Source organism: Urocampus carinirostris, chromosome 6 (assembly GCF_059441175.1).
Source record: "Urocampus carinirostris isolate Australia breed hairy pipefish chromosome 6, RoL_Ucar_1.0, whole genome shotgun sequence".
NCBI lineage: Eukaryota > Metazoa > Chordata > Actinopteri > Syngnathiformes > Syngnathidae > Urocampus > Urocampus carinirostris.
In genome coordinates this window covers 40,662,443-40,682,697 of record NC_142354.1, presented here as the reverse complement: position 1 = coordinate 40,682,697, position 20,255 = coordinate 40,662,443, and the positions used below count along the sequence as shown (strand labels likewise).

Sequence of the window (20,255 nt, the reverse complement as noted above, 5' to 3'; positions counted from 1 at the left end):
AAAGGAGAGTGCACTGTTCAGGATGATACCCAAACTCTTAACCCGAGGGTTGGAAAAGACTAAGGAACTGTCGATGGAGAAAGAGAAGGCGTAACCTATAGAAAGGGTGGATTTGGTGGCGATGAGAAGGAATTCAGTTATATTGTTGCTCAATTTGACGGTGAATCAGGATATTATTTCAGAAAAGCAAGGGTTATGCTGGGAGAAATCGGAGTGTGGAGTCGGGTTTGAAGCAGAGGTAGAGTTGGGTGTCATCTGCGAAGCGATGGGAAGGAATTTTAAATATATGGAGGATACTGTATGGCTCAGGCCGAGAACTTAGGTTATTAAGAGGAGGGTTCCAGGACAGAACCCTGAGGCACACCTCTGGTAACTAGGGATGGGTCAGAGGAGAGGGACTTGGAATTTGGTGAGGCTTAATGTCTTCATGGTTCTATTCAATAACTATTCAGTCAACAAGTGCCTTTTTGTAATTATTTCACATACACTGTATATAAATGAACCTGTTTGGAAATAGTTTGTCATTTTAAGTAGAATTTGTTGTACTTGAATACCTAAAAAAAATCGGTGTTTTTCGTGTTAAGATAATAAATAAAAAAAAAACTGTGATAACTAGCCACGACACAGTGAGGGAGAACTGTAGAAGCAACACAACTACGACTATCACTGATGAAAAATTATGGCCCCGTCCTGCTTTCAAGATACTTTTAGGAAATAAACTATTAAAATGTATCGTTTACCAAATTGTTCGAATTAGTTATCTCACTCCATTAACCAAACATAATCTTCATTCACCTAACAATGAATGCTCGTTTTTTTCGTGAAAAGACGGACAAGAGACCGGCATTTCCACACGGGGGCAGATTTAATTTCTTAAAGTATTTAACTAAGTGAACTCCATCGAATTAGCCGAATTAGCCGAATTAGTGTCCCTCCCGTTCTCCCTCGATCTTCTCCGATCTTCCCACGTCTTTTCACAAGCTGGCGTGCCGGTTCATCCCATGGGCGTGCTGACTCTTCCCATGGGCGTGCCGACTCCTCCCATGGGCGCGCCAGGTGCCAGCTTCACCACCTCCTCGCTGAAGGGCGTCGCGATGTTTGTCCTTGTGCGTCTGGCCTTCTCCCGTCAGCACTCACAGGAATTCTGTTTACAAAATACGTCTGATGCATTCCAGACAGCCTACCTTCTAATGTACCTTGAAGAAAAACAGTCAGTGAAACCCTCTACTGCATCAAGTCAAGTCAAGTCAAGTTAAATTTATTTATATAATCCTTAATCACAAAAATGTCTCAAAGGACTGCACAGGATTACAATGACACAATTACCTGATCTTAAATCAACATGCGGGCAAGGAACAACTCAAAACCTCAGCGTGAGGAAAAGGAGAAACCTTGAAAAGGGACCTCACACGTGGTATCCCCCTTTCAGGATGACCAGGGTGAGTTACATTTAGCATTACAGTACACAAACATAGTAAACACTAGGTAACATGTTAAAAATTTGTCCGGAAAGTGCATGACAGCAGCGGCGCCCCCAGCCTGTTAACTAGTCCGGAAGTCTATGACGTCCACGACGCAGCTTCCCATCTCTGCCATCTGGTCCATGCAGCGTTCACATGCTTCAGGTCAAACGCTGGTCCGCTGACTTATCTCAAATCATCCTTCTTGTCAAGTCAAGTCAAGTCAAATGTATTTATATAGCCCTTAATCACAAAAATGTCTCAAAGGACTGCACAGGATTACAATTACAAAATTACACAATTACCTGATCTTAAACCAGCATGCGGGCAAGGAACAACTCAAAAACCTGGTAAATGCAGGGATTGACATGCTGCAGGTCAGACGCTGGTCCGCTGACTCATCTCAAATCATCCTTCTCCTTCGTATCAGCCAGACAGGCGTCGGAAAAAGACAGGACAAAACAGAATATGAGGTGGGCATCAATCATACGCTTTGGAATAGAAGTGTGTCTTAAGCCTTGATTTAAAAACTTCCGTTGAGGTTGCAGATCTTATCTCCGGAGGCAGGGCATTCCATAACACTGGGGCCCGGATGGAGAGCGCTCTCGAGCCTGCAGAGCTGCACAAAGTCGGTGAGCAACGCTTGAAACAACAGTGAGCAACAGCAATCCCAAGTGTGGCAACTAAACAATTATCAAACATGTCCAAAACTTGACATCAAGTTACATTTTGCTGAGTTTCCGGCAATGCAAAATTATTTTTCTCTTTTGAATGAATTGACTCATGTACTATTGCAAAGGTTGTACGGCCTACAAACGTCGTTTGTTCTTACAATTCTTTCACAAGATATCCATTTCTTTTTATTTCCCAATATATTTTGTTGCATAATATTAACATTTTTGGGGGCTTATTGAGTCGGTTGTAAGATACAGAACTGTACTTAATCACGATTTTTAGTGGAAGTACAATGTTGGCAACACGATTCACTTGATATAATTGGAAATTATTTGAATGCAACACAAACTTTTTCATCTTTTTTTCCGTGTTTTTTTTCTACTTTTTTAAAAAAAATTCCTTTAAAAAAATCTCATTGTATTTATTTGTTCCGAGCTGTTACTTTTTCCTTTTGTTCTCTATTTACTTTTTTCCTACATTTCTTTCTTCTCTTTTTTTTCTGGCTTTTTTCTAAATTTTTCCTTCTTTTTTTCTCTTCCTTTTTTCTCAGCTTTTCACTACTTTTTGATTTTGGTATTTTTTTCATTTTTGTTCTATTCCCCCGTTCCTTTTAGTCATTTTGTGCATAATTTTACATAATATTTGGTCATGTTGGGATGAAAGAAGCAAAAACAACCTGAACAGCCTTTTAGGACCCGAAAGAGCCAGTTCCTTTTAGTGAGCCGAGCCGAAGAAGCCGGTTCTCGACAAACTCTACTAACTTTACTCAACTTCGTTCTAATTCGACTCGACTTCAAAATACCACATTTAGGACACAACGTCAGGGGAACCCTTGTATCTTTAACTTCATGCACTGTAACTTTGACTTAATTCGCTTCTTAATTAGCAATTTTGAGCCCTGATTTTTGTGAACTGGCTAGATTTTCTTGTGCGCTGAGAATGTGCGGGCAGTGCGCAGCTTAGAGGAAACACTGGCGCCGTCTTCCGCTGGCAGTGTGAATGCGGCGGCGTAAAAAGGAGGTAGTTGTGGTGCTTCCTTACAACAAAGGTAACAAGGCGGGGTAGCGAGGATGGGGACACGTGACGTGTTTTATAGATGCCATTTAAGGGTAGCTTGCCCACGACGAGCCCAGCCGCGATGAAGTGTAACTGCGGAAGAAAAACACGAAGACAATAAACAAACAAATTGGTTTCCTGGAAGCCGGCGGTGTCCCGCTAGCTCACTCATGCGGGCTGATGTGGCGAGCTGCTTCTGCCGCCTAGCTAGCAGATTAGACTCCGAGAGCAAGGCACAACTCCATCTCTTATTTATTCAGCCTAATTTGCAGTGTACATGTCTGCTGGTTGAGGGTGCGAGTGAGATTGTTTGGGTGTGAAAGTGACAGTGCTTAACTGCCGCAGACACCCTCTACAACACAGGTGTCAAAGAGGCGGCCCGCGGGCCACCTCAGGCCCGCCAAGGGATTGAATTCGGCCCGCGAGACCACACTCAGAGAAGCGCAAGAGAAAAACGAGCTGCAGGTTGAAATATGTCAACTTGATGTTGCCAAAGCCAGGTGCCTCCACTGTACTTGTATTTATTTCTCTCTCTCTCTCTTTCTTTTCTACCCCTTTTCTCCCACTCTGTCTCTGTCTCTTTCACTCTCTGTGTCTCTCTTTCTCTCTCTGTGTCTTTTAACCTATTTTGCTCTAACTTCCTTTTTTCCTTTTCTCTCTTTTCAACCACCCTCCCCCTAAAAAAATCTTACCACTTTTTAAACTAACACTGACAATTGGTGTAACAGATTGCAGGGGTTTGGATTTAAACCCAGAAACAATAATGCAAAGGATTCTTTTTTAAAAAACGGCTGCGGAGACAGTGTGAGGATGTCTCGTATCATGTCGAGCCTCTGAAAGAAGGCGCTCGAGGGCAGCGGCGGTTCACGCTTCACTTTCATCTTTTGGAACGAGCATCCCCTTCTTCTTCTTCCTTCTCCTTGTCATCCTCTCAAGCTATAAGCGATGGACATGCTTTTTTTTTTTTTTTAGAAAATGCAAAATTGGCCTGAACAGATGAAAATAGGAAAGTCAGTAATATTTATCAAGTGAAAAACCGTGTTTTGTCTTTGTCTTCATAAGTACAAAGCAAAATGTATAGTAGATTGGATTCGGCTGCTTGGAGTGATCAGTGTCCGGGCACTGCAGTTTATAATTTGTCCGCCAGAGGGCATTAGATACCCCTACAAAAGCAGGTGTTTTAAGTAGTTTAGATCAGTCGTAGAAATGCAAAATTGGCCTGAACAGATGAAAATAGGAAAGTCAGTAATGTTTATCAAGTGAAAAACCGTGTTTTGTCTTTGTCTTCATAAGTACAAAGCAAAATGTATAGTAGATTGGATTCGGCTGCTTGGAGTGTTTAGTGTCCGGGCACTGCAGTTTATAATTTGTCCGCCAGAGGGCCTTAGATTCCCCCAAAAAGCAGGTTTTTTAAGTAGTTTAGATCAGTCGTAGAAATGCAAAATTGGCCTGAACGGATGAAAATAGGAAAGTGCGAAAGAGGAAAGAGGCTACAAGAGATACATATACACATGAAAATCTTGAAAAGTTCAAATCTGAACAGTCAACCAAAAGCTAGATTCTCAGGGTTGGGTAGGGTTACTTTAACTGGATTACTTTCAATTACTTTTGGATTACTCCAATACCAAATATAAATACGAATAAAATGATGACTCACAACATGTGGTAAGCTTTCTCTCCTGGCTTTGATCTCTTTGATTTCCGGCAAAACGAACATAAAATGCGACAGGAACAAAATGAAAATAAATCCAAACAGCTTGCCAACATCATTTTTGCTCTTCCATGTATTCCATTAGCTGCCTTGACCTAAAATGAATGGAAAATTGACTCTACAATCAAACGATATCCCTTTAATTAGTCCCTCAGCCACGATTTCAAGATATTTTGTCTTTTCTTCCTTTTTCGGAGCTGTGTTTACTACTTTTCACATATAAAGCAAAATTAAATGCCCAACCTTGGGAAAAAAAAAACAATTTACTTCTCTTGACCTTGCTGTTCTCTCCGGCTGTCTTTATAACACACACAAATAGACGAGCGCACGCGACACGTTCACAAATTCACAAGGTCCCTCGGCAACAATATCACCGGCAGCAGTCGCAGAAGCGTGCAGCGGGATTAATTTCTCTTGGGCTTTGGATGCGGGTGCGAGAAAATAAAAGCCAAGGCGAGTCAGGGGAAGAAGTCCACCTGCACCTGGATGGCTTCTCGCCTTTCCTCTCTGCTTTGCATCTCTCTCTTTGAAAACAGTTTGAGGTCGCCACGCTTATGTGCTCCATTGTTTACTGGCAAATCTGCGTGGCGGCATTCATCATATATTAGCCTGACTGTTCTTTTTTGGAATAAAGCTCCATTTTAATGTAATGGTTGGGAGCAATCTCATTTCATCTCATCTCATTCGCTGCACCGCTTATCCTCAGTGGGCAGGGGACACCCTGAACCGGTTGCCAGCCAATCGCAGGGCACACGGGGACAGACAACTCACTCGCTCAGTCACACCTAGGGACAATTTGGACCGGTCAATTCACCTGAAATGCATGTTTTTGGAATGTGGGAGGAAACCGGAGTGCCCGGAGGAAACCCACGCAAGCACGGGGAGAACATACAAACTCCGCACAGGAAGTCTGGAGCTGGATTTGAACCCACGCAGGAGGTTCCCACGACCTCAGAACTGTGCCGCACACGCGCTAACCACTACCGTGCTGCCCCGGTTGGGAGCAATGTTCCCTGTAATTTTCCACGGGTCTGAGTGTTCACACAAAGTCGGTGAGCAATCCTTGAAACAACAGTGAGCAACGGCAATCCCAAGTGTGGCAACTAAATCATTATCAAACATGTCCAAAACTTGACATCAACATTTTGGTGAGTTTCCGGCAATGCAAATTTTTTTTTCTCTTTTGAATGAATTGACTTATGTATTATTGCTAAGGTTGTACGGCCTACAAATGTCTTTCACAAGATATCCATTTCTTTTTTATCCTGATATATTTTGTCGCTTAATACTAACATTTTTGGGGCCTTATTTAGTCGGTTGCACGATACACAACTGTATTTAATCACATTTTTTAGTGGAAGTCCAATGTTGGCAACAAGATTCACTTGATATAATTGGAAATTATTTGAATGCAATACAAATTTTTCTTCTTTTTTTCGTGTTTTCTCCTATTTTTTTTTTAATTCTTTAAAAAACATCTCATTGTGTTTATTTTTTCCTAGCTGTTACTTTTTTGTTTTTTGTTCTCTTTTTACTTCTTTTCCTTTGTTTCTTTCTTTTTTTCTTTTTTTTTCTTCTTTTTTCTCTTCCTTTTGTTTCTTTTTTCTCAGCTTTTCACTTCTTTTTAATTTTGCTATTTTTTTCTTTTTTGTTCTATTCCCCCTTCCTTTAAGTCATTTTGTGCATAACTTTACATACTATTTGGTCGTGTAGGGATGAAAGAAGCAAAAACAACCTGAAGAGCCGTTTAGGACCCGAAAGAGCCGGTTCCTTTTAGTGAGCCGAGCCGAAGAAGCCGGTTCTCGAAAAACTACGGACTTTACTCAACTTCGTTCTACTTTCACCTTGACTTCCAAATACCGCATTTGGAACACAACGTCAGGGGAACCCTTGTATTTTTACCTTCATGCACTGTAAGTTTGACTTAATTTGCTTTTTAATTAGCAATTTCGAGCCCTGATTTTTGTGAGCTGGCTAGATTTTCTTGTGCGCGGAAAAGCTCCAGGTAGTGAGCAATTGCGCACACACGCAGCTTAGAGGGAACATTGGTCTTAGGCATACCTGTAAACCTGTACATTTTTGCCTTACAAAGTACGGCAGTGGCTCAGGAGGTAGAGTGCTCGTCTTGGGATCAAGAGATCTCAGTTCGAATCCCGGCTCCTCCGTGTTACATGTCGAAGTGTCCTTGGGTAAGACACTGAACCCCTAATACCCCCAATATGCAGGTTAGCGCCTTACATGGCTGCACGGCCGCTATTGGGAAATGTGAAGCACAATGTAAAGCGCTTTGGGAAGTCTTGACTTGAAAAGCGCTATATAAATGCAGATCATTTCATTTCATTTCATTTCATTTCATTACGTTTATTATGCATTTCAAGACGTGTACGACGTACAAAAAAATCTGTACGGAAAAACAAAATTTGTCAATTATGGGTATCGTCCGGTAAACACCGACTATCACGAAACGGCAAATCAATCAAGTCAAACGAGTTCGCCGCGGTAGCCTCTATCTCGGTATCGTTTTTTTCCGTTGCAAACGAAGCGAGCGGTTTCATGCTACTGTGCGCATGCGTCTGCCGCCTTGGATTTCATGTGGTAGTTATGTAGCGAAAGGAAGTCCGTCTCTTTTTAGAGAACAGGCTTTTTTGGCTCAATTCATTAAAGAGCCGGCTCTCAAACGGCTCACTTGCTTTGATGCATTATATTACGAATTATTATGTTGCATAAAGAGGTTAAGAAAAAAAGGAAGTATAAAAGGAGAAAATGAAAACAAGACAGGTTTGTGGTTAGCATTTTAATCAGTATATTACCAACAATAATTTAATGCAGAAAATGAAAAGCATAAACTTTTTCTTTGAAAATCCTATGCATTCTAATCCAATGACTGTGTACATTTCTGGTAAAAAGCAGTGCTTTAGTGCAAAAAGGAATTCCTTTGCAGTCCGGACATGAAGACGATTTGCTCCAGAAACTTTTAATAATCTAAAAACAAAGAGGAAAAGCAAAGGAAATAAAAAAGCTAAAACCTGTGTGTCTTTTCGTAGTTATCGACCAGTGGTGCTGTTTATTTGGTTCAGCAGAATGTGCATTGTATGTTTTTAGCATTCACTATAACTTGTTTATTTTTGCAACACTTCGTCTCCACCGCTGGTTGCCATGATAACCAACGTCGTTAAAGGTGAAAACGATAATGAAAACCATTTAGCTAGTGGTGGTATGTGCGACTGCATTAAAATCAGCTCAGTATGTTTTTCTTTGGCTCATTCAATGAGCAGTTTAAGGCTAAAATCCTTCCTTCCTTAATTCCTTCCTTCCTTTAGTTGTTCCTTCCCCTCCCTCTTCCTACCTTTCTTCCTTCCTTAATTCCTTCCTTCCTTCCTTCAGTCGTTCATTCCTCACCTTATTTCTTCTTTTCTTCATTCCTTCCTTCCTTCCTATCTTCCTTCCTTCCTTCCTTCCTTCCTTCATCCTTCCTTCCTTTATCCTTCCTTCCTTCCTTCCTTCCATCCCTCCTTCCTTACTTCCTTCCTTCCTTCCTTCCTTAATTCCTTCCTTCCTTCAGTTGTTCCTTCCTCACCTTATTTCTTCTTCTCTTCCTTCCTTCCTTCCTTCCTCCCTTCCTTCCTTCCTTCCTTCCTTCTTTCCTTCCTTCCTTCTTTCCTTCCTTAATTCCTTCCTTCCTTAATTCCTTCCTTCCTTCAGTTGTTCCTTCCTCACCTTATTTCTTCTTTTCTTCCTTCCTTCCTTCCTTCCTCCTACCCTCCCTCCCTCCCTCCCTTCCTTCCTTCCTTCCTTCCTTCCTTCCTTCCTTCCTTCCTTCCTTCCTTCCTTCCTTCCTTCCTTCCTTCTTTCCTTCCTTAATTCCTTCCTTCCTTCCTTCCTTCCTTCCTTCCTTCCTTCCTTCAGTTGTTCCTTCCTCACCTTATTTCTTCTTTTCTTCCTTCCTTCCTTCCTTCCTTCCTTCCTTCCTTCCTTCCTTCCTTCCTTCCTTCCTTCCTTCCTTCCTTTCTTCCTTCCTTCTTTCCTTCCTTAATTCCTTCCTTCCTTCCTTCCTTCCTTCAGTTGTTCCTTCCTCACCTTATTTCTTCTTTTCTTCCTTCCTTCCTTCCTTCCTTCCTTCCTTCCTTCCTTCCTTCCTTCCTTCCTTCCTTCCTATCTTCCTTCCTTCCTTAATTCCTTCTTTCAGTTGTTCCTTCCTCCCCTTATTTCTTCTTTTCTCCTTTCTTTCTTTCCTATCTTCCTTCCTTCCTTCCTTCCTTCCTTCCTTCCTTCCTTCCTTCCTTCTTCCTTCGTTACTTCCTTCCTTCAACCCATCCCTCCCGCCTTCCCTTCCTTCCTTCCTTCCTTCCTTGCTTCCTTCCTTCCTTTCTTCCTTCTTTTCCTTCCTCCTTCCTCCCTCCCTCCCTCCCTTCCTTCCTTCCTTTCTTCCTTCCTCCCTCCCTCCCTTCCTTTCCTCCTTCCTTCCTTCCTTCCTTCCTTCCTTCACACACTCTTAGACATATTCCTACTTTTAAGCACTAGTGTACCCTCCTCCCCCAGGCGCTAATTCATTTACAAATTTTCAATAATTCATGTCTGTGGCCCTGCCCCGGGCATTTCGCCCCTGGCGGTTGTGTGCACTAATTGCTTACTGCTTTCACCATGGTAATGTTTTGTCTTTTTCTCGAGCACATTGTGTACTTCAGATTGGATTTAATTCAAATTTTCTAGAATGAACTAGAATTTTCTAAAATGGCAACAACTCTACTGTTACATTTAATGAAATGTGATTTTTTTTTATTGACTTGTACAAAAATAGTTTTTTCTCTCGTGAGCAATTATCCCTAACCACCAGGAAGCAGACCGGTACCAAGCCTGGTTTTGTTTGGAACCAATCTGCACCGAAATAAAAATTTGTTTCAAGATATTTTGCTTATTATTGTCTTACTGACACCACTATGGTAACACCCAACGTAAACCAGAGGCATATTGCACATGATTGCACAGTGGATTTTCTCTTATCATTATCATTGTTGTTATCGTTAACATCATTGTTGCTGTTACTAATATACAGTGGAACCTCGGTTCCCGACCATAATGAGTTCCAGAACCCTGTTCGAAAACCGATTTGTTCGATCACCGAAATCATTTTTCCCTTAAAAAATAATGTAAATGTGAATGTTTACCTTGAATGTTTAACGTAAACATGAAGCTAACCCAGGCTAATCGTACGTTCGCGATATCGTAATCTTCCGTACGACAGATTACGCAACATGAACGTGTAGGAATAAAAAAATCAGGTCGTTTACAAGTCATTTAGCACCCGGGTCTCCACAACAAGTGGTGAGCGGTTCATTGGAAAGGGGGCTCCGTTCCAACACCCTGAAAGTTGGGCTCCGTTCCAACACCCTGAATGTTTACCTTGAATGTTTAACGTAAACATGAAGCTAACCCAGGCTAATCGTACTTCGCGTTATCGTAATCTTCCGTACGAAAGATTACGCTAACATGAGCGTGAAAAAATAAAATAACAAGGATAAAGAAATTAATTATGCATAGGATTTCTTACCATTGTGGTGGTCAGCAGAAGGCGCAGGTGGACAGTGGGGAGGACAAAGCTAACCCAGGCTAATCGTCCGTTCGCGTCATTGTAATCTTCCGTACGAAAGATTACGCTAACACGAACGTGTAAAAAAAAAAAAAAGGATAAAAAAAAGAATTATGAATAGGATTTATTACCTTTGTGGTGGTCAGCAGAAGGCGCAGGTCGACGGTGGGGAGGAAAATTATTGTTTGGACGGATGTTCTTTTCTCTTAAAATACCGATCTAATGACACTTGCTTCTGATTTCTTTTTAACACTTTTCTAAAGTGACTCATGACAGGCATAATTAGGGGCTAAAACACTTGGTACACCTATATTAAAAGCGAAAGCAAAACGAAACACGTCCGCACGCGATAACAGTTGGTCACGACAAGAGCCATCTACACCCGTACGCCGCTCAGTATCGCACCCTAGCGTACGCACTCACGCATTACCGGCGTTCGAACTTTTTTTGACCGAACGGCAAAGCAAGAATTTCTCGAAATTTTTGGTCGGACTCCGATTTGTTCGAACTGAGAGGCGTTCAGAAACCCAGGTTTCACTGTAATCATTTTTATTATCATTATTATTATTGCTAATTTAGAAAAAGTACAAACATGTTTAATGCCGACCTTGGTTCGGGACCTTAACATATTGTCAGATATTCAAGTCCGTGGTAAAGAAAAAGATAGTGATCACCGAACTTGAGTTCATGCACATTCATTTAGCATCAAACAAAGTATGCAAATAAATATTTTCTATGCTTATAAGGTACATGCGAGGAAGTTCATTTGGTTTGAACAGTGAATTGATTCACAGCCATTGGTGGTAATTAGAGGTAAGATCAGGCCTAGAAAATCCAGCCCAACCCAACCTGGTCCAGCATGTCTTAAAGCCCGACCTAGCCCGAGTCCAACCTATTAACTTAAACTGAAGGGACAGAGCCCAGAGCAAACCCTAAATGTCATATTTTATATTTAGTGGCGGCAGTAGCTCAGGAGGTAGAGCGATCGTTTTAGGATTAAGGGATCCCAGTTCGAATTCCCGGCTTGTCCGTGTTACATGCCGAAGTGTCCTTGGGTAAGACACTGAACCCCCAATACCTCCAATAAGCAGGTTAGCGCCTTACATGGCTGCACAGATCACGGCCGCTATTGGGAAATGTGAAGCACAATGTAAAGCGCTTTGGGAAGTCATTGACTTGAAAAGCGCTATATAAATGCAGATCATTTCACTTCATTTCATGTGAGGATTAGAGAGGAGAAGGGGTGATTTTGGATGACTCTGCCCCTCGCTTCTCTGGGTACCAAGGTGCTGCCACCAGCACGCCGATTGCATGAACGCGGGCTGTACTGTGTGAGAAGGGGTGCTATCTATCATGCAAATCCTCCATAAAGAAAATGCAACAAAGTACAACAAGGGTGGATAATTAAAAAAAAAAGACACGAGAGAGAAGCCCGGTACAAACCCGAATGTAATGATTGACATTTTAGGCCTGTCGGGCTTAAGATTTTCCCCCCAGTGTGTATACAGTATATGTCCTGCAATGATGTTAGCTGGACTGCAATTGAATGAGTGAAGGACTCTTGCCTTTCTATACATTGTCAATGTAGATATGTTTTTTAACCCGTTTGTTAAACAAACTGCAAGTTGAACATGTAAAAACTTGCATCTGGTTTGAGGATGGCGCTAGTAATGGTGAAGATTTGCTTATATAGTGGAACCTCGGTTTTCGAACGCCTCTCAGTTCGAACAAATCGGAGTCCGACCAAAAGTTTAGAGAAATTCTTGCTTCGCTGTTCGGTCAAAAAAATCGGAGTTCAAACGCCGGTAATGCGTGAGTGCGTACGCTAGGGTGCGATGCTGAGCGGGGTACGGGTGTTTTAGCCCCTTATTATGCCTACGAAGAAAGTCAGTGCAAGCAGCAAAGTTGCTACAGGTGAAAAAAGAAAAGTAGTGCGTACAACTATTGCATTTAAGAAAGAAATAATAGCAAAATATGAAGGAGGCCTGATCTTGCTAGGGAATACAGCATGGCTTCTGCTGACCACCACCACAAAGGTAAGAAATCCTATTCTTTTCTTTATCCCTTTTTTTTTTTTAAACGTTCATGTTAGCGTAATCTTTCGTACGGAAGATTACGATAACGCGAACGTACGATTGGCCTGGGTTAGTTTAACGTTAACATAAACGTTAAACATTCAGGGTGTTGGAACGGAGCCCAACATTTAGGGTGTTGGAACGGAGCCCCCTTTCCAATGAACCGCTCACCACTTGATGTGGAGACCCGGGTGCTAAATGACTTGTAAACTACCTGATTTTTAAAATTTTACACGTTCATGTTAGCGTAATCTTTCGTACGGAAGATTTCGATAACGCGAACGTACGATTAGCCCGGGTTAGCTTTATGTTTACGTTAAACATTCAAGGTAAACATTCAGGGTGTTGGAGCGGATTAAAACGATTTACATTATTCTTAATGGGAAAAATGATTTCGGTGATGGAACAAATCGGTTTTCGAACAGGGTTCTGGAACGGATTATGGTCGAGAACCGAGGTTCCACTGTATGTGCAAAACTGTGTTGGTCGACACACACACCACACTATAAGAGCAGTAGGCACTTATTATAGAGCTATATTTTGCAGTAGGCATGGCGGTGGGTGGGGGGTCTTTTATTATTGCTATGACATGCCATGGGGCGAGGCTAAAGTAGGATGAAGAGTGGTGTAATTAAGAGCTGAAAATCACACCGAGGGAATTTCATTACGAAGAAAAGAAGACGAGAGGCCAGAGTGCCGTTTTCTTCATCAAAATTGACCTGCTGGAAACTCTCATTGGCAGTCTGTCAATGGTTTTGACTCGTGACCTCTATAAAAACAATTAAAATGATGGAGAATTTGAATGTGGCCTTCATCTGCACTCTTGCGTGCCGTATCTTGCACCGGGAAGGCGTCCATATTATGGAGTCGTTTCATCTTTTGGCCCTGATATTTAGGATGTTTTTTTTTTCCTCGTTTGCATCCAGAACTCATTACACTTCATTTAAGAGCCGCAACGACTTTATCTTAATAAAGAGCGGCGGGATAAACAAAAAGCTGAGTTGTAAATGTGTTAACAGCCACTACAGAATGGAAATGTGCGTTTAGGGGGCGGTGAAGGTGTGGGGAAGAGAGGGGGGGGGGGGGGGGGGGGTGTCAGTGTGCCTCGTGCCAGAAATCAATGGAGGAAATATAGAAGCAATTATTTTGTGTCCAACACCCGCTGACGAAGTGGCAGCAAAGAGAGCCGAGGAGAAAAAGCAGAAACAAGCCAAGTGCGTGTGTATGGATCCGGTGGGTCATATGAGATCCAGTTAGAATGCTACGATCAATCAAAGCCTGTCCCACCCCTTCCCCTTGCATTTTACGATCATGCAACTCAGGTTGATGATTTTTGTGAGAGAAAAAGTCACGTAGCAGTCCGAACTCTCTTACTTTATATCAGGGGTAGGGAACCTATGGCTCGGGAGCCATATATGGCTCTTTTCATGAGTACATATGGCTCCGAAATAAAATGTAACTATTGCACATCTCTCTGTGGCGTTCCGAAGACAAGTGATTTCATCCTGATTTTGGTTGATATAAAGCCGAAGCAACTTAATGCAGTTCGATAAGAAACCATTTAAACCGCATGTGTCAAACAGGCGCCCCGCGGGCCAGATCAGGCCCGCTAAGGGATTGAATCCGGCCCGCGAGACAACACTCAGAGAAGCGCAAGAGAAAAACAAGCTGCAGGTTGAAATATGTTAACTTGATGTTGCCAAACCCAGGTGCCTCTCACATAGACACTGTACTTGTATTTATTTCTAGTCAAGTCTCTCTCTCTCTGTCTCTCTCTCTCTCTCTCTCTCTCTCTCTCTCTCTCACCTTCTCTCTCTATCTCTCTTTTTCTCTCTCTCTCTCCTTTCCACCCCTTTTTTCCCACTCTCTGTCTCTGTCTCTTTCACTCTCTGTATCTCTCTTTTTCTCTTCCTTTGTTGCTCTTTGTCTCTTTCTCTTTCTTTTCTCTTTCTCTCTCTTTCTCTTCTTCTCTTGTGTCTTTTTAACTTATTTTGCTCTAACTTCTTTGTTTCCTTTTTCTCTCTTTTCTCTTTTTCTCTTCCTACTCTTCGCGCTTTCTTTTCCCTTTTCTCTCTTTTTGTATTTCTATTTCTCTTTGGATTTCTTTCTTCCTCTCCCTTTCTTTACCCCTCTCTCACAACTTCTCTTTTTATCTCTTCTGTTTCTCACGCTCTCTCCTCTCTCTCTTTCTTTGTCCCTCCCTCTCTCCTTTTCCCTCCCTTTTTCTCTTATTTCTTTATGTCTCGTTTTCTTTCTCTTTAATCTACTAATCTGGCCCCCGACAGAATGTTTGTTCTTTAATGCGGCCCCCGAGTTAAAATGAGTTTGACACCCCTGATTTAAACTGATGAATAAAAACGCTGGCAAACGACTTTGATTGGGTGAGCAGTAAAGGTGGGCGAATCCCTGAACACAGCGCAAGGCACTTCTTTCTCTCTCTCTCTCTCTTTCGCTCAGTGCAAAGTGAATATGACGATATGCTTATCGTTTGCAGTAATTTGTGACATTTTTACGAAAGAACTTTGCACGCACATTGTTTTGAAACCGTTATTAAGGACAAATTTCATGGAAAAAAATTGCCTCAACACTCTTAACTTAAGGTGGAAGACAAATTGTAAATGGCCTATTTACATTGATTTGGGACACAGGATTTGGCATTATCATCATTTCATACATTAAATTAAATCATTAAATGATACACAGTGAAAAAAAATGTGCTAAAGAATTAGATTTTGTCTAGAGAGCGTGTTTGGCAGTTTTTTCAATTTTGTCTGAAAATGTATGATGTGGCTCTCTCAATTTCTTTTTAAAACATTTTTTGCTTTTATGACCCCTGCTTTATATTAACTCATTTCAACACGGAATTGAGCGGCAGTAGCTCAGGAGGTAGAGCGCTCGTCTTGGGATCAAGGGATCCCAGTTCGAATCCCGGCTTGTCCGTGTTACATGTCGAAGTGTCCTTGGGTAAGACACTGAACCCCTAATTCCCCCAATAAGCAGGTTAGCGTCTTACATGGCTGCAATACAAGGCCGCTATTGGGAAATGTGGAGCACATTGTAAAGCGCTTTGGGAAGTCATTGACTTGAAAAGCGCTATATAAAATGCAGATCATTTCATTTCATATAAAGTATTCACTTGATTTTCATTTCTCTGCACCAGTGTTTTTCAACCAATGTGCTACGGCACACTAAGGTGCCATAAGACTTTGTCTAATGTCTCATCTCATCTCACCTCATTAGCTGCACCGCTTATCCTCAGTAGGGTTGCGGAGGTGCTGGAGCCCATCCCAGCAATCATCGGGCAGTGGGCAGGGGACACCCTGAACTGGTTGCCAGCCAATCGCAGGGCACACAGGGACAGACAACTGGCTCACTCATTCACGCCTAGGGACAATTTGGACCGGCCAATCCACCTGAAATGCATGTCTTTGGAATGTGGGAGGAAACTGGAGTACCCAGAGGAAACCCACGCAAGCACGGGGAGAACATACAAACTCCGCACAGGAAGTCCGGTAGCACTTTGTCTAATATGCCTCAGGAAATTGTCCGCTCTTATTTTGGCATAAAGCACGCCATTGTTCTGATTCAGATTCTGATTCAGATATACTTTATTGTCGTTCTTGTACACAAGTATACAGAACGAACTGTCGATACACCTGACCCGCACAGTTTCCTTGAATGTACAGATATAAATCAAATGTTGCATTGAGTTGGAGTATTGAAGTACTAATAATATACTAAATAATTATAGCTATGTATAGTATTATACAGTAGTGCAAAGAGTGCAAGAGGAGCAGCTAACCAGATGTGCAAAAATGGGCAGTCAGGTAAACAAGTCACTATACAATAACAATAACACTGGAGTACGGTAGTGCAGAGGAGAACAGATGTGCAAAGGAGTGGCTAGGTAAGAACTGCCAGTAGTGCAAAAAAACAAAACAAACAGATGTACAGATTAGCAGCTGGGTAGGCTTACTGTGTGTGTGATTGACCATTTAACATTGATTGACCAGTTCAATAAGTAGCGACCCCCCTTCAAAAATGCTTAAAAAAGATAAATATATATATAAGATATCAGATAGTTATTAAGCACACTTTCAAATATCTAGCCTATTTAGGGGGGGGTGGGGGTATGAGGTGCCCGTTTTAATCTGAAATAAAAAACAGTACCGTAAATTCCGGACTATAGAGCGCACCTGATTATAAGCCGCACCCGTCACATTTTAAGAGGAAAACCGATTTTGTACTTACACAAGCCGCACCTGTATATAAACCGCATGCGCCCACATTAAAACATGTAACACAATCACAGAATTAGCCCAAACCCGGCTTTAAGTCCCGCGATTGAAACTAAATGTCCTTCATTAAAGTCCACAGTCCAAAAATCACAGCCGGCAAAATGAACGGTACTTAAGGTTTGATGCAGACCTGCAGAGTCCGTGTCCGGTTGAAAGTAATCCAAGGAACAAAGTGTATATTTCCAAAGGTAAGGGTGGGAACAATATATATCCACTAAATATATATCTCCTGACGGACAGACCTTTTCGCTTCATAAATCTAAGACACCACGACGGTCTTCCTTTGAAATCCGGAATTTTCTTTTCGGTGGCGATTGTTTTTGCTTTCAGTCTGATCTGCACAGTCGATACACCTCGGCCATCTGCTCTCTGTGTGTTCACCCAGTCTTCTAGAAGGTCTTCCAGTTCGGGCCACCTAGTTTTATTACTTTGGAAAGCTTTTTTCGGCTTTTTACATTTCTCCAGTTCTTCCCGCTGCAGTTTCCAGTGTCTCACCATCGATTCGTTTATGCCAAGTTTACGTACAGAAGCTCTGTTTCCTTTTTTCTCGGACCGCTCGATTGCTTTTAGCTTGAAAGCTGCGTCATGTGCCTTTCTTTTGGCATTTTGCATGATGAGGGTATGTTTACGCTAATTTCATTTATGCACAAGCCAAGAAGTTGCAGTCTTCCTCGGCGCATATATTCCAACGGTCTAAATCTTACCTTTTGTACTCGAGCTCCGCTTGGCCGCATCACTGAATAAGCCACAGGGTTGAAAGTTCAGGAAAAAAGTAGCGGCTTATAGTCCGGAATTTACGGTACTTTTTTTCCTAACACCTCCAGCACGACACCCTTCGTGGCACAGGAAGTACAAATTCAGCAAGGAAATGACGGGATCGTGGAAGAACTTGACAGAAGTGGCTTCTCCTCGGCTTTCATGATTTGACAGAGGGCACTTCTGGATTAAAATATGGCATATGTTGCCCAAGCCGGAGAGCCCCCGAGCTTAAATGGGAGTGAAGGGTCGGTTACATGAAGCGGCACATTTTACGGAGGCCGTACTCCCAAGACCCCCCCCCCAAGATCCCGTTGGGTGATTGTGACAGGACATCAGCGGTCGGAGTTGAGGCGAGGAAGAGGAAGAGCAGAACACGTCGGGGTGAAATGAAAGGCTTCTCGCTCTCCGCTAATGAACTGTGATGTGTGATGGGAACTGTCGGATCCTACAGAACAGGAGGTAGTCATCATGCAAGAAAGGATTCGTTTGGGAGAGATGGATCTGACGTTTTCACCTTCCAGTGTGGATTTCTTGCTTTTCTTATCTGTGGTTTAACCTGGGCTGTTAGTGGAATGGTGTAGCTCTTATGTTATTAGGCAGAGGGAAGAAAAGCTACTGGACTAGTCCTAGGTTTGAATTCAGGGTTGTGTTGGGTTACTTTAACTGGATTACTTTCAATTACTTTTGGATTACTCCAATACCAAATATGCTAATAAAAGACAAAAGAAACGAAATATGAATAAAATGACTACATTTTTTGCAGGCTTGGGGAGTAACGGAACACATGGAACGGCAAAAATGATGTTGGCAAGCTGTTTGGATTTATTTTCATTTTGTTTCTGTCGCATTTTATGTTACTTTTGCCAGAGATCAAAGAGATCAAAGCCAGGAGAGAAAGCTTACCCCGTGTTGTGAGTCATCATTTTATTATATTTTATTATTAAATCACTTTTGAGCAACCAGTTCAAGTCAACAAAGGTTTGAAACATTATTTTTTTTCATAATTTTACAACATTCCGTTGATAACAATACGTAAAGCAAATATTTGTAGCTAATAACATCAAATTAAAATTGTATTAGCCACCCTTACAACATCTGAATGATTATTATGTGGTGTGAGATTTGTTAAGCTTGGAAGCTGAACGCACGGTTCTTAATTGTTGGGTTCACTCATCATTTTTCGTGGTGTCTTCCATATTTTGAAAATGGGAAGAATGGAGAAAACTGTATCTACATGTATCCAGGCTGTGCTGTGGTGTTGCTTTTCATGCTTGGCTGAGCACAGCAGCTGCATGGCATTTTGCTGTTCTTCTTTTGGAGAAAGCAGGTGGCCCAGTATGATAGATTATATGTGCATGCTCTGGCTGGCCTTGTCTTTCGCGGCACAAGCCCTCTAGCGCCACCAACAGATCTGTTAAAGAATAGCATTGACAGGAGGTGTCATGAATCAGGACGGAATCTCGGACCCAATTGCATTTTAAAGGAATCTTTATTAGAGAGAGTTGTCGGAACTGGCTATGGACGCCGACGTTTGTCGGTCATCAGCCGCTTTGGACGGAATGGCAGTTCCGTGACAGGTAGGTGGAATCGGTACAGCTTAGCAGGCAGGTCGATGGCCAGGGCGGGAGAGCAGGTTGAAAACGTGGAACGGAAACAGGTCAAAAACAGAAGGCAGGCAGGAATCAAGCAAGAGTAGTCTTTGGTACTTAGTAATCTGGCGAAACACTCAGGAATACAGAAGTACGGTCTGACGTCCTACTCTGGACGCTGACCGCTTAAGAGGAGAACGTCAGCCAATCAGAGAGCGCGCCAAACAATTGACTTCACTTTGGCAACCATGACAGAAGGTATATTTAACACAAAATACACACATGAGCACTTCACAATAAAAGAATATAAGATTGATAAACGTACAAGAGATGCAATTAGACTGATTATTGAAACGTTACTTCATGTGTGTGTGTGTGTGTGTGTGTGTGTGAAAGATTTTAAGAAGTGGCCAAGGCTAAAACTGCAAACAGATGGCTCACCTCCACACCACCATTGTAATTGCTTTTTATTTATTGACAAAGGTATATTGAAAATCATTGCACTTGATTTAAAGTTTCAACTTCAAACATAAACATGTAATTTTTTTGCAGGAAATGTGTTCAAAAACATTTCACTTTGTCGTGTAATTTATCCTGTTCATCTATAACAAAATTCCTTATTAGTCACAGAACACACATACACATGCAACTACCACTCATTCATTCTTAGGGCAAATTTGGTGTCATGAATTATTCATCTTTGAGGAATGTGGGAGGAAACTCGAGTGCCCAGAGGACGGGGAGAACATGCAAACTTCAACAGGGATCTCTGAACTGTAAGGCCGATGCGATGACCATTAATCCACCATGCCACCTCTAAACCATTACCAAAAGTATATTTTCTCTGAAAATTTTCCCAAAAATCTTGATTTCAAAGAACAGAAATCTTAAGATTAGAGGCTTTTGCACATTAATGATTTAGTCAATAAAAGAACTAATGAATCAGTCAAACAATTTTAAGAATAGGCATCACTGAGAGTGCTCTTCTCTGTACCTTTATCTTCTTGGCTTTTTTACCTCACTGTGAATGTGCAAAACTGGAGTG

General features: G+C 41.9%; 1 protein-coding gene across 1 annotated transcript in view; it reads left to right on the top strand.

The window, feature by feature from the left end:
• tafa3a (TAFA chemokine like family member 3a) overlaps window positions 1-20,255 on the top strand; it is a 189,288-nt gene that overhangs the window by 11,620 nt on the left and 157,413 nt on the right. The gene's annotated exons all lie outside the window — the stretch shown is intronic.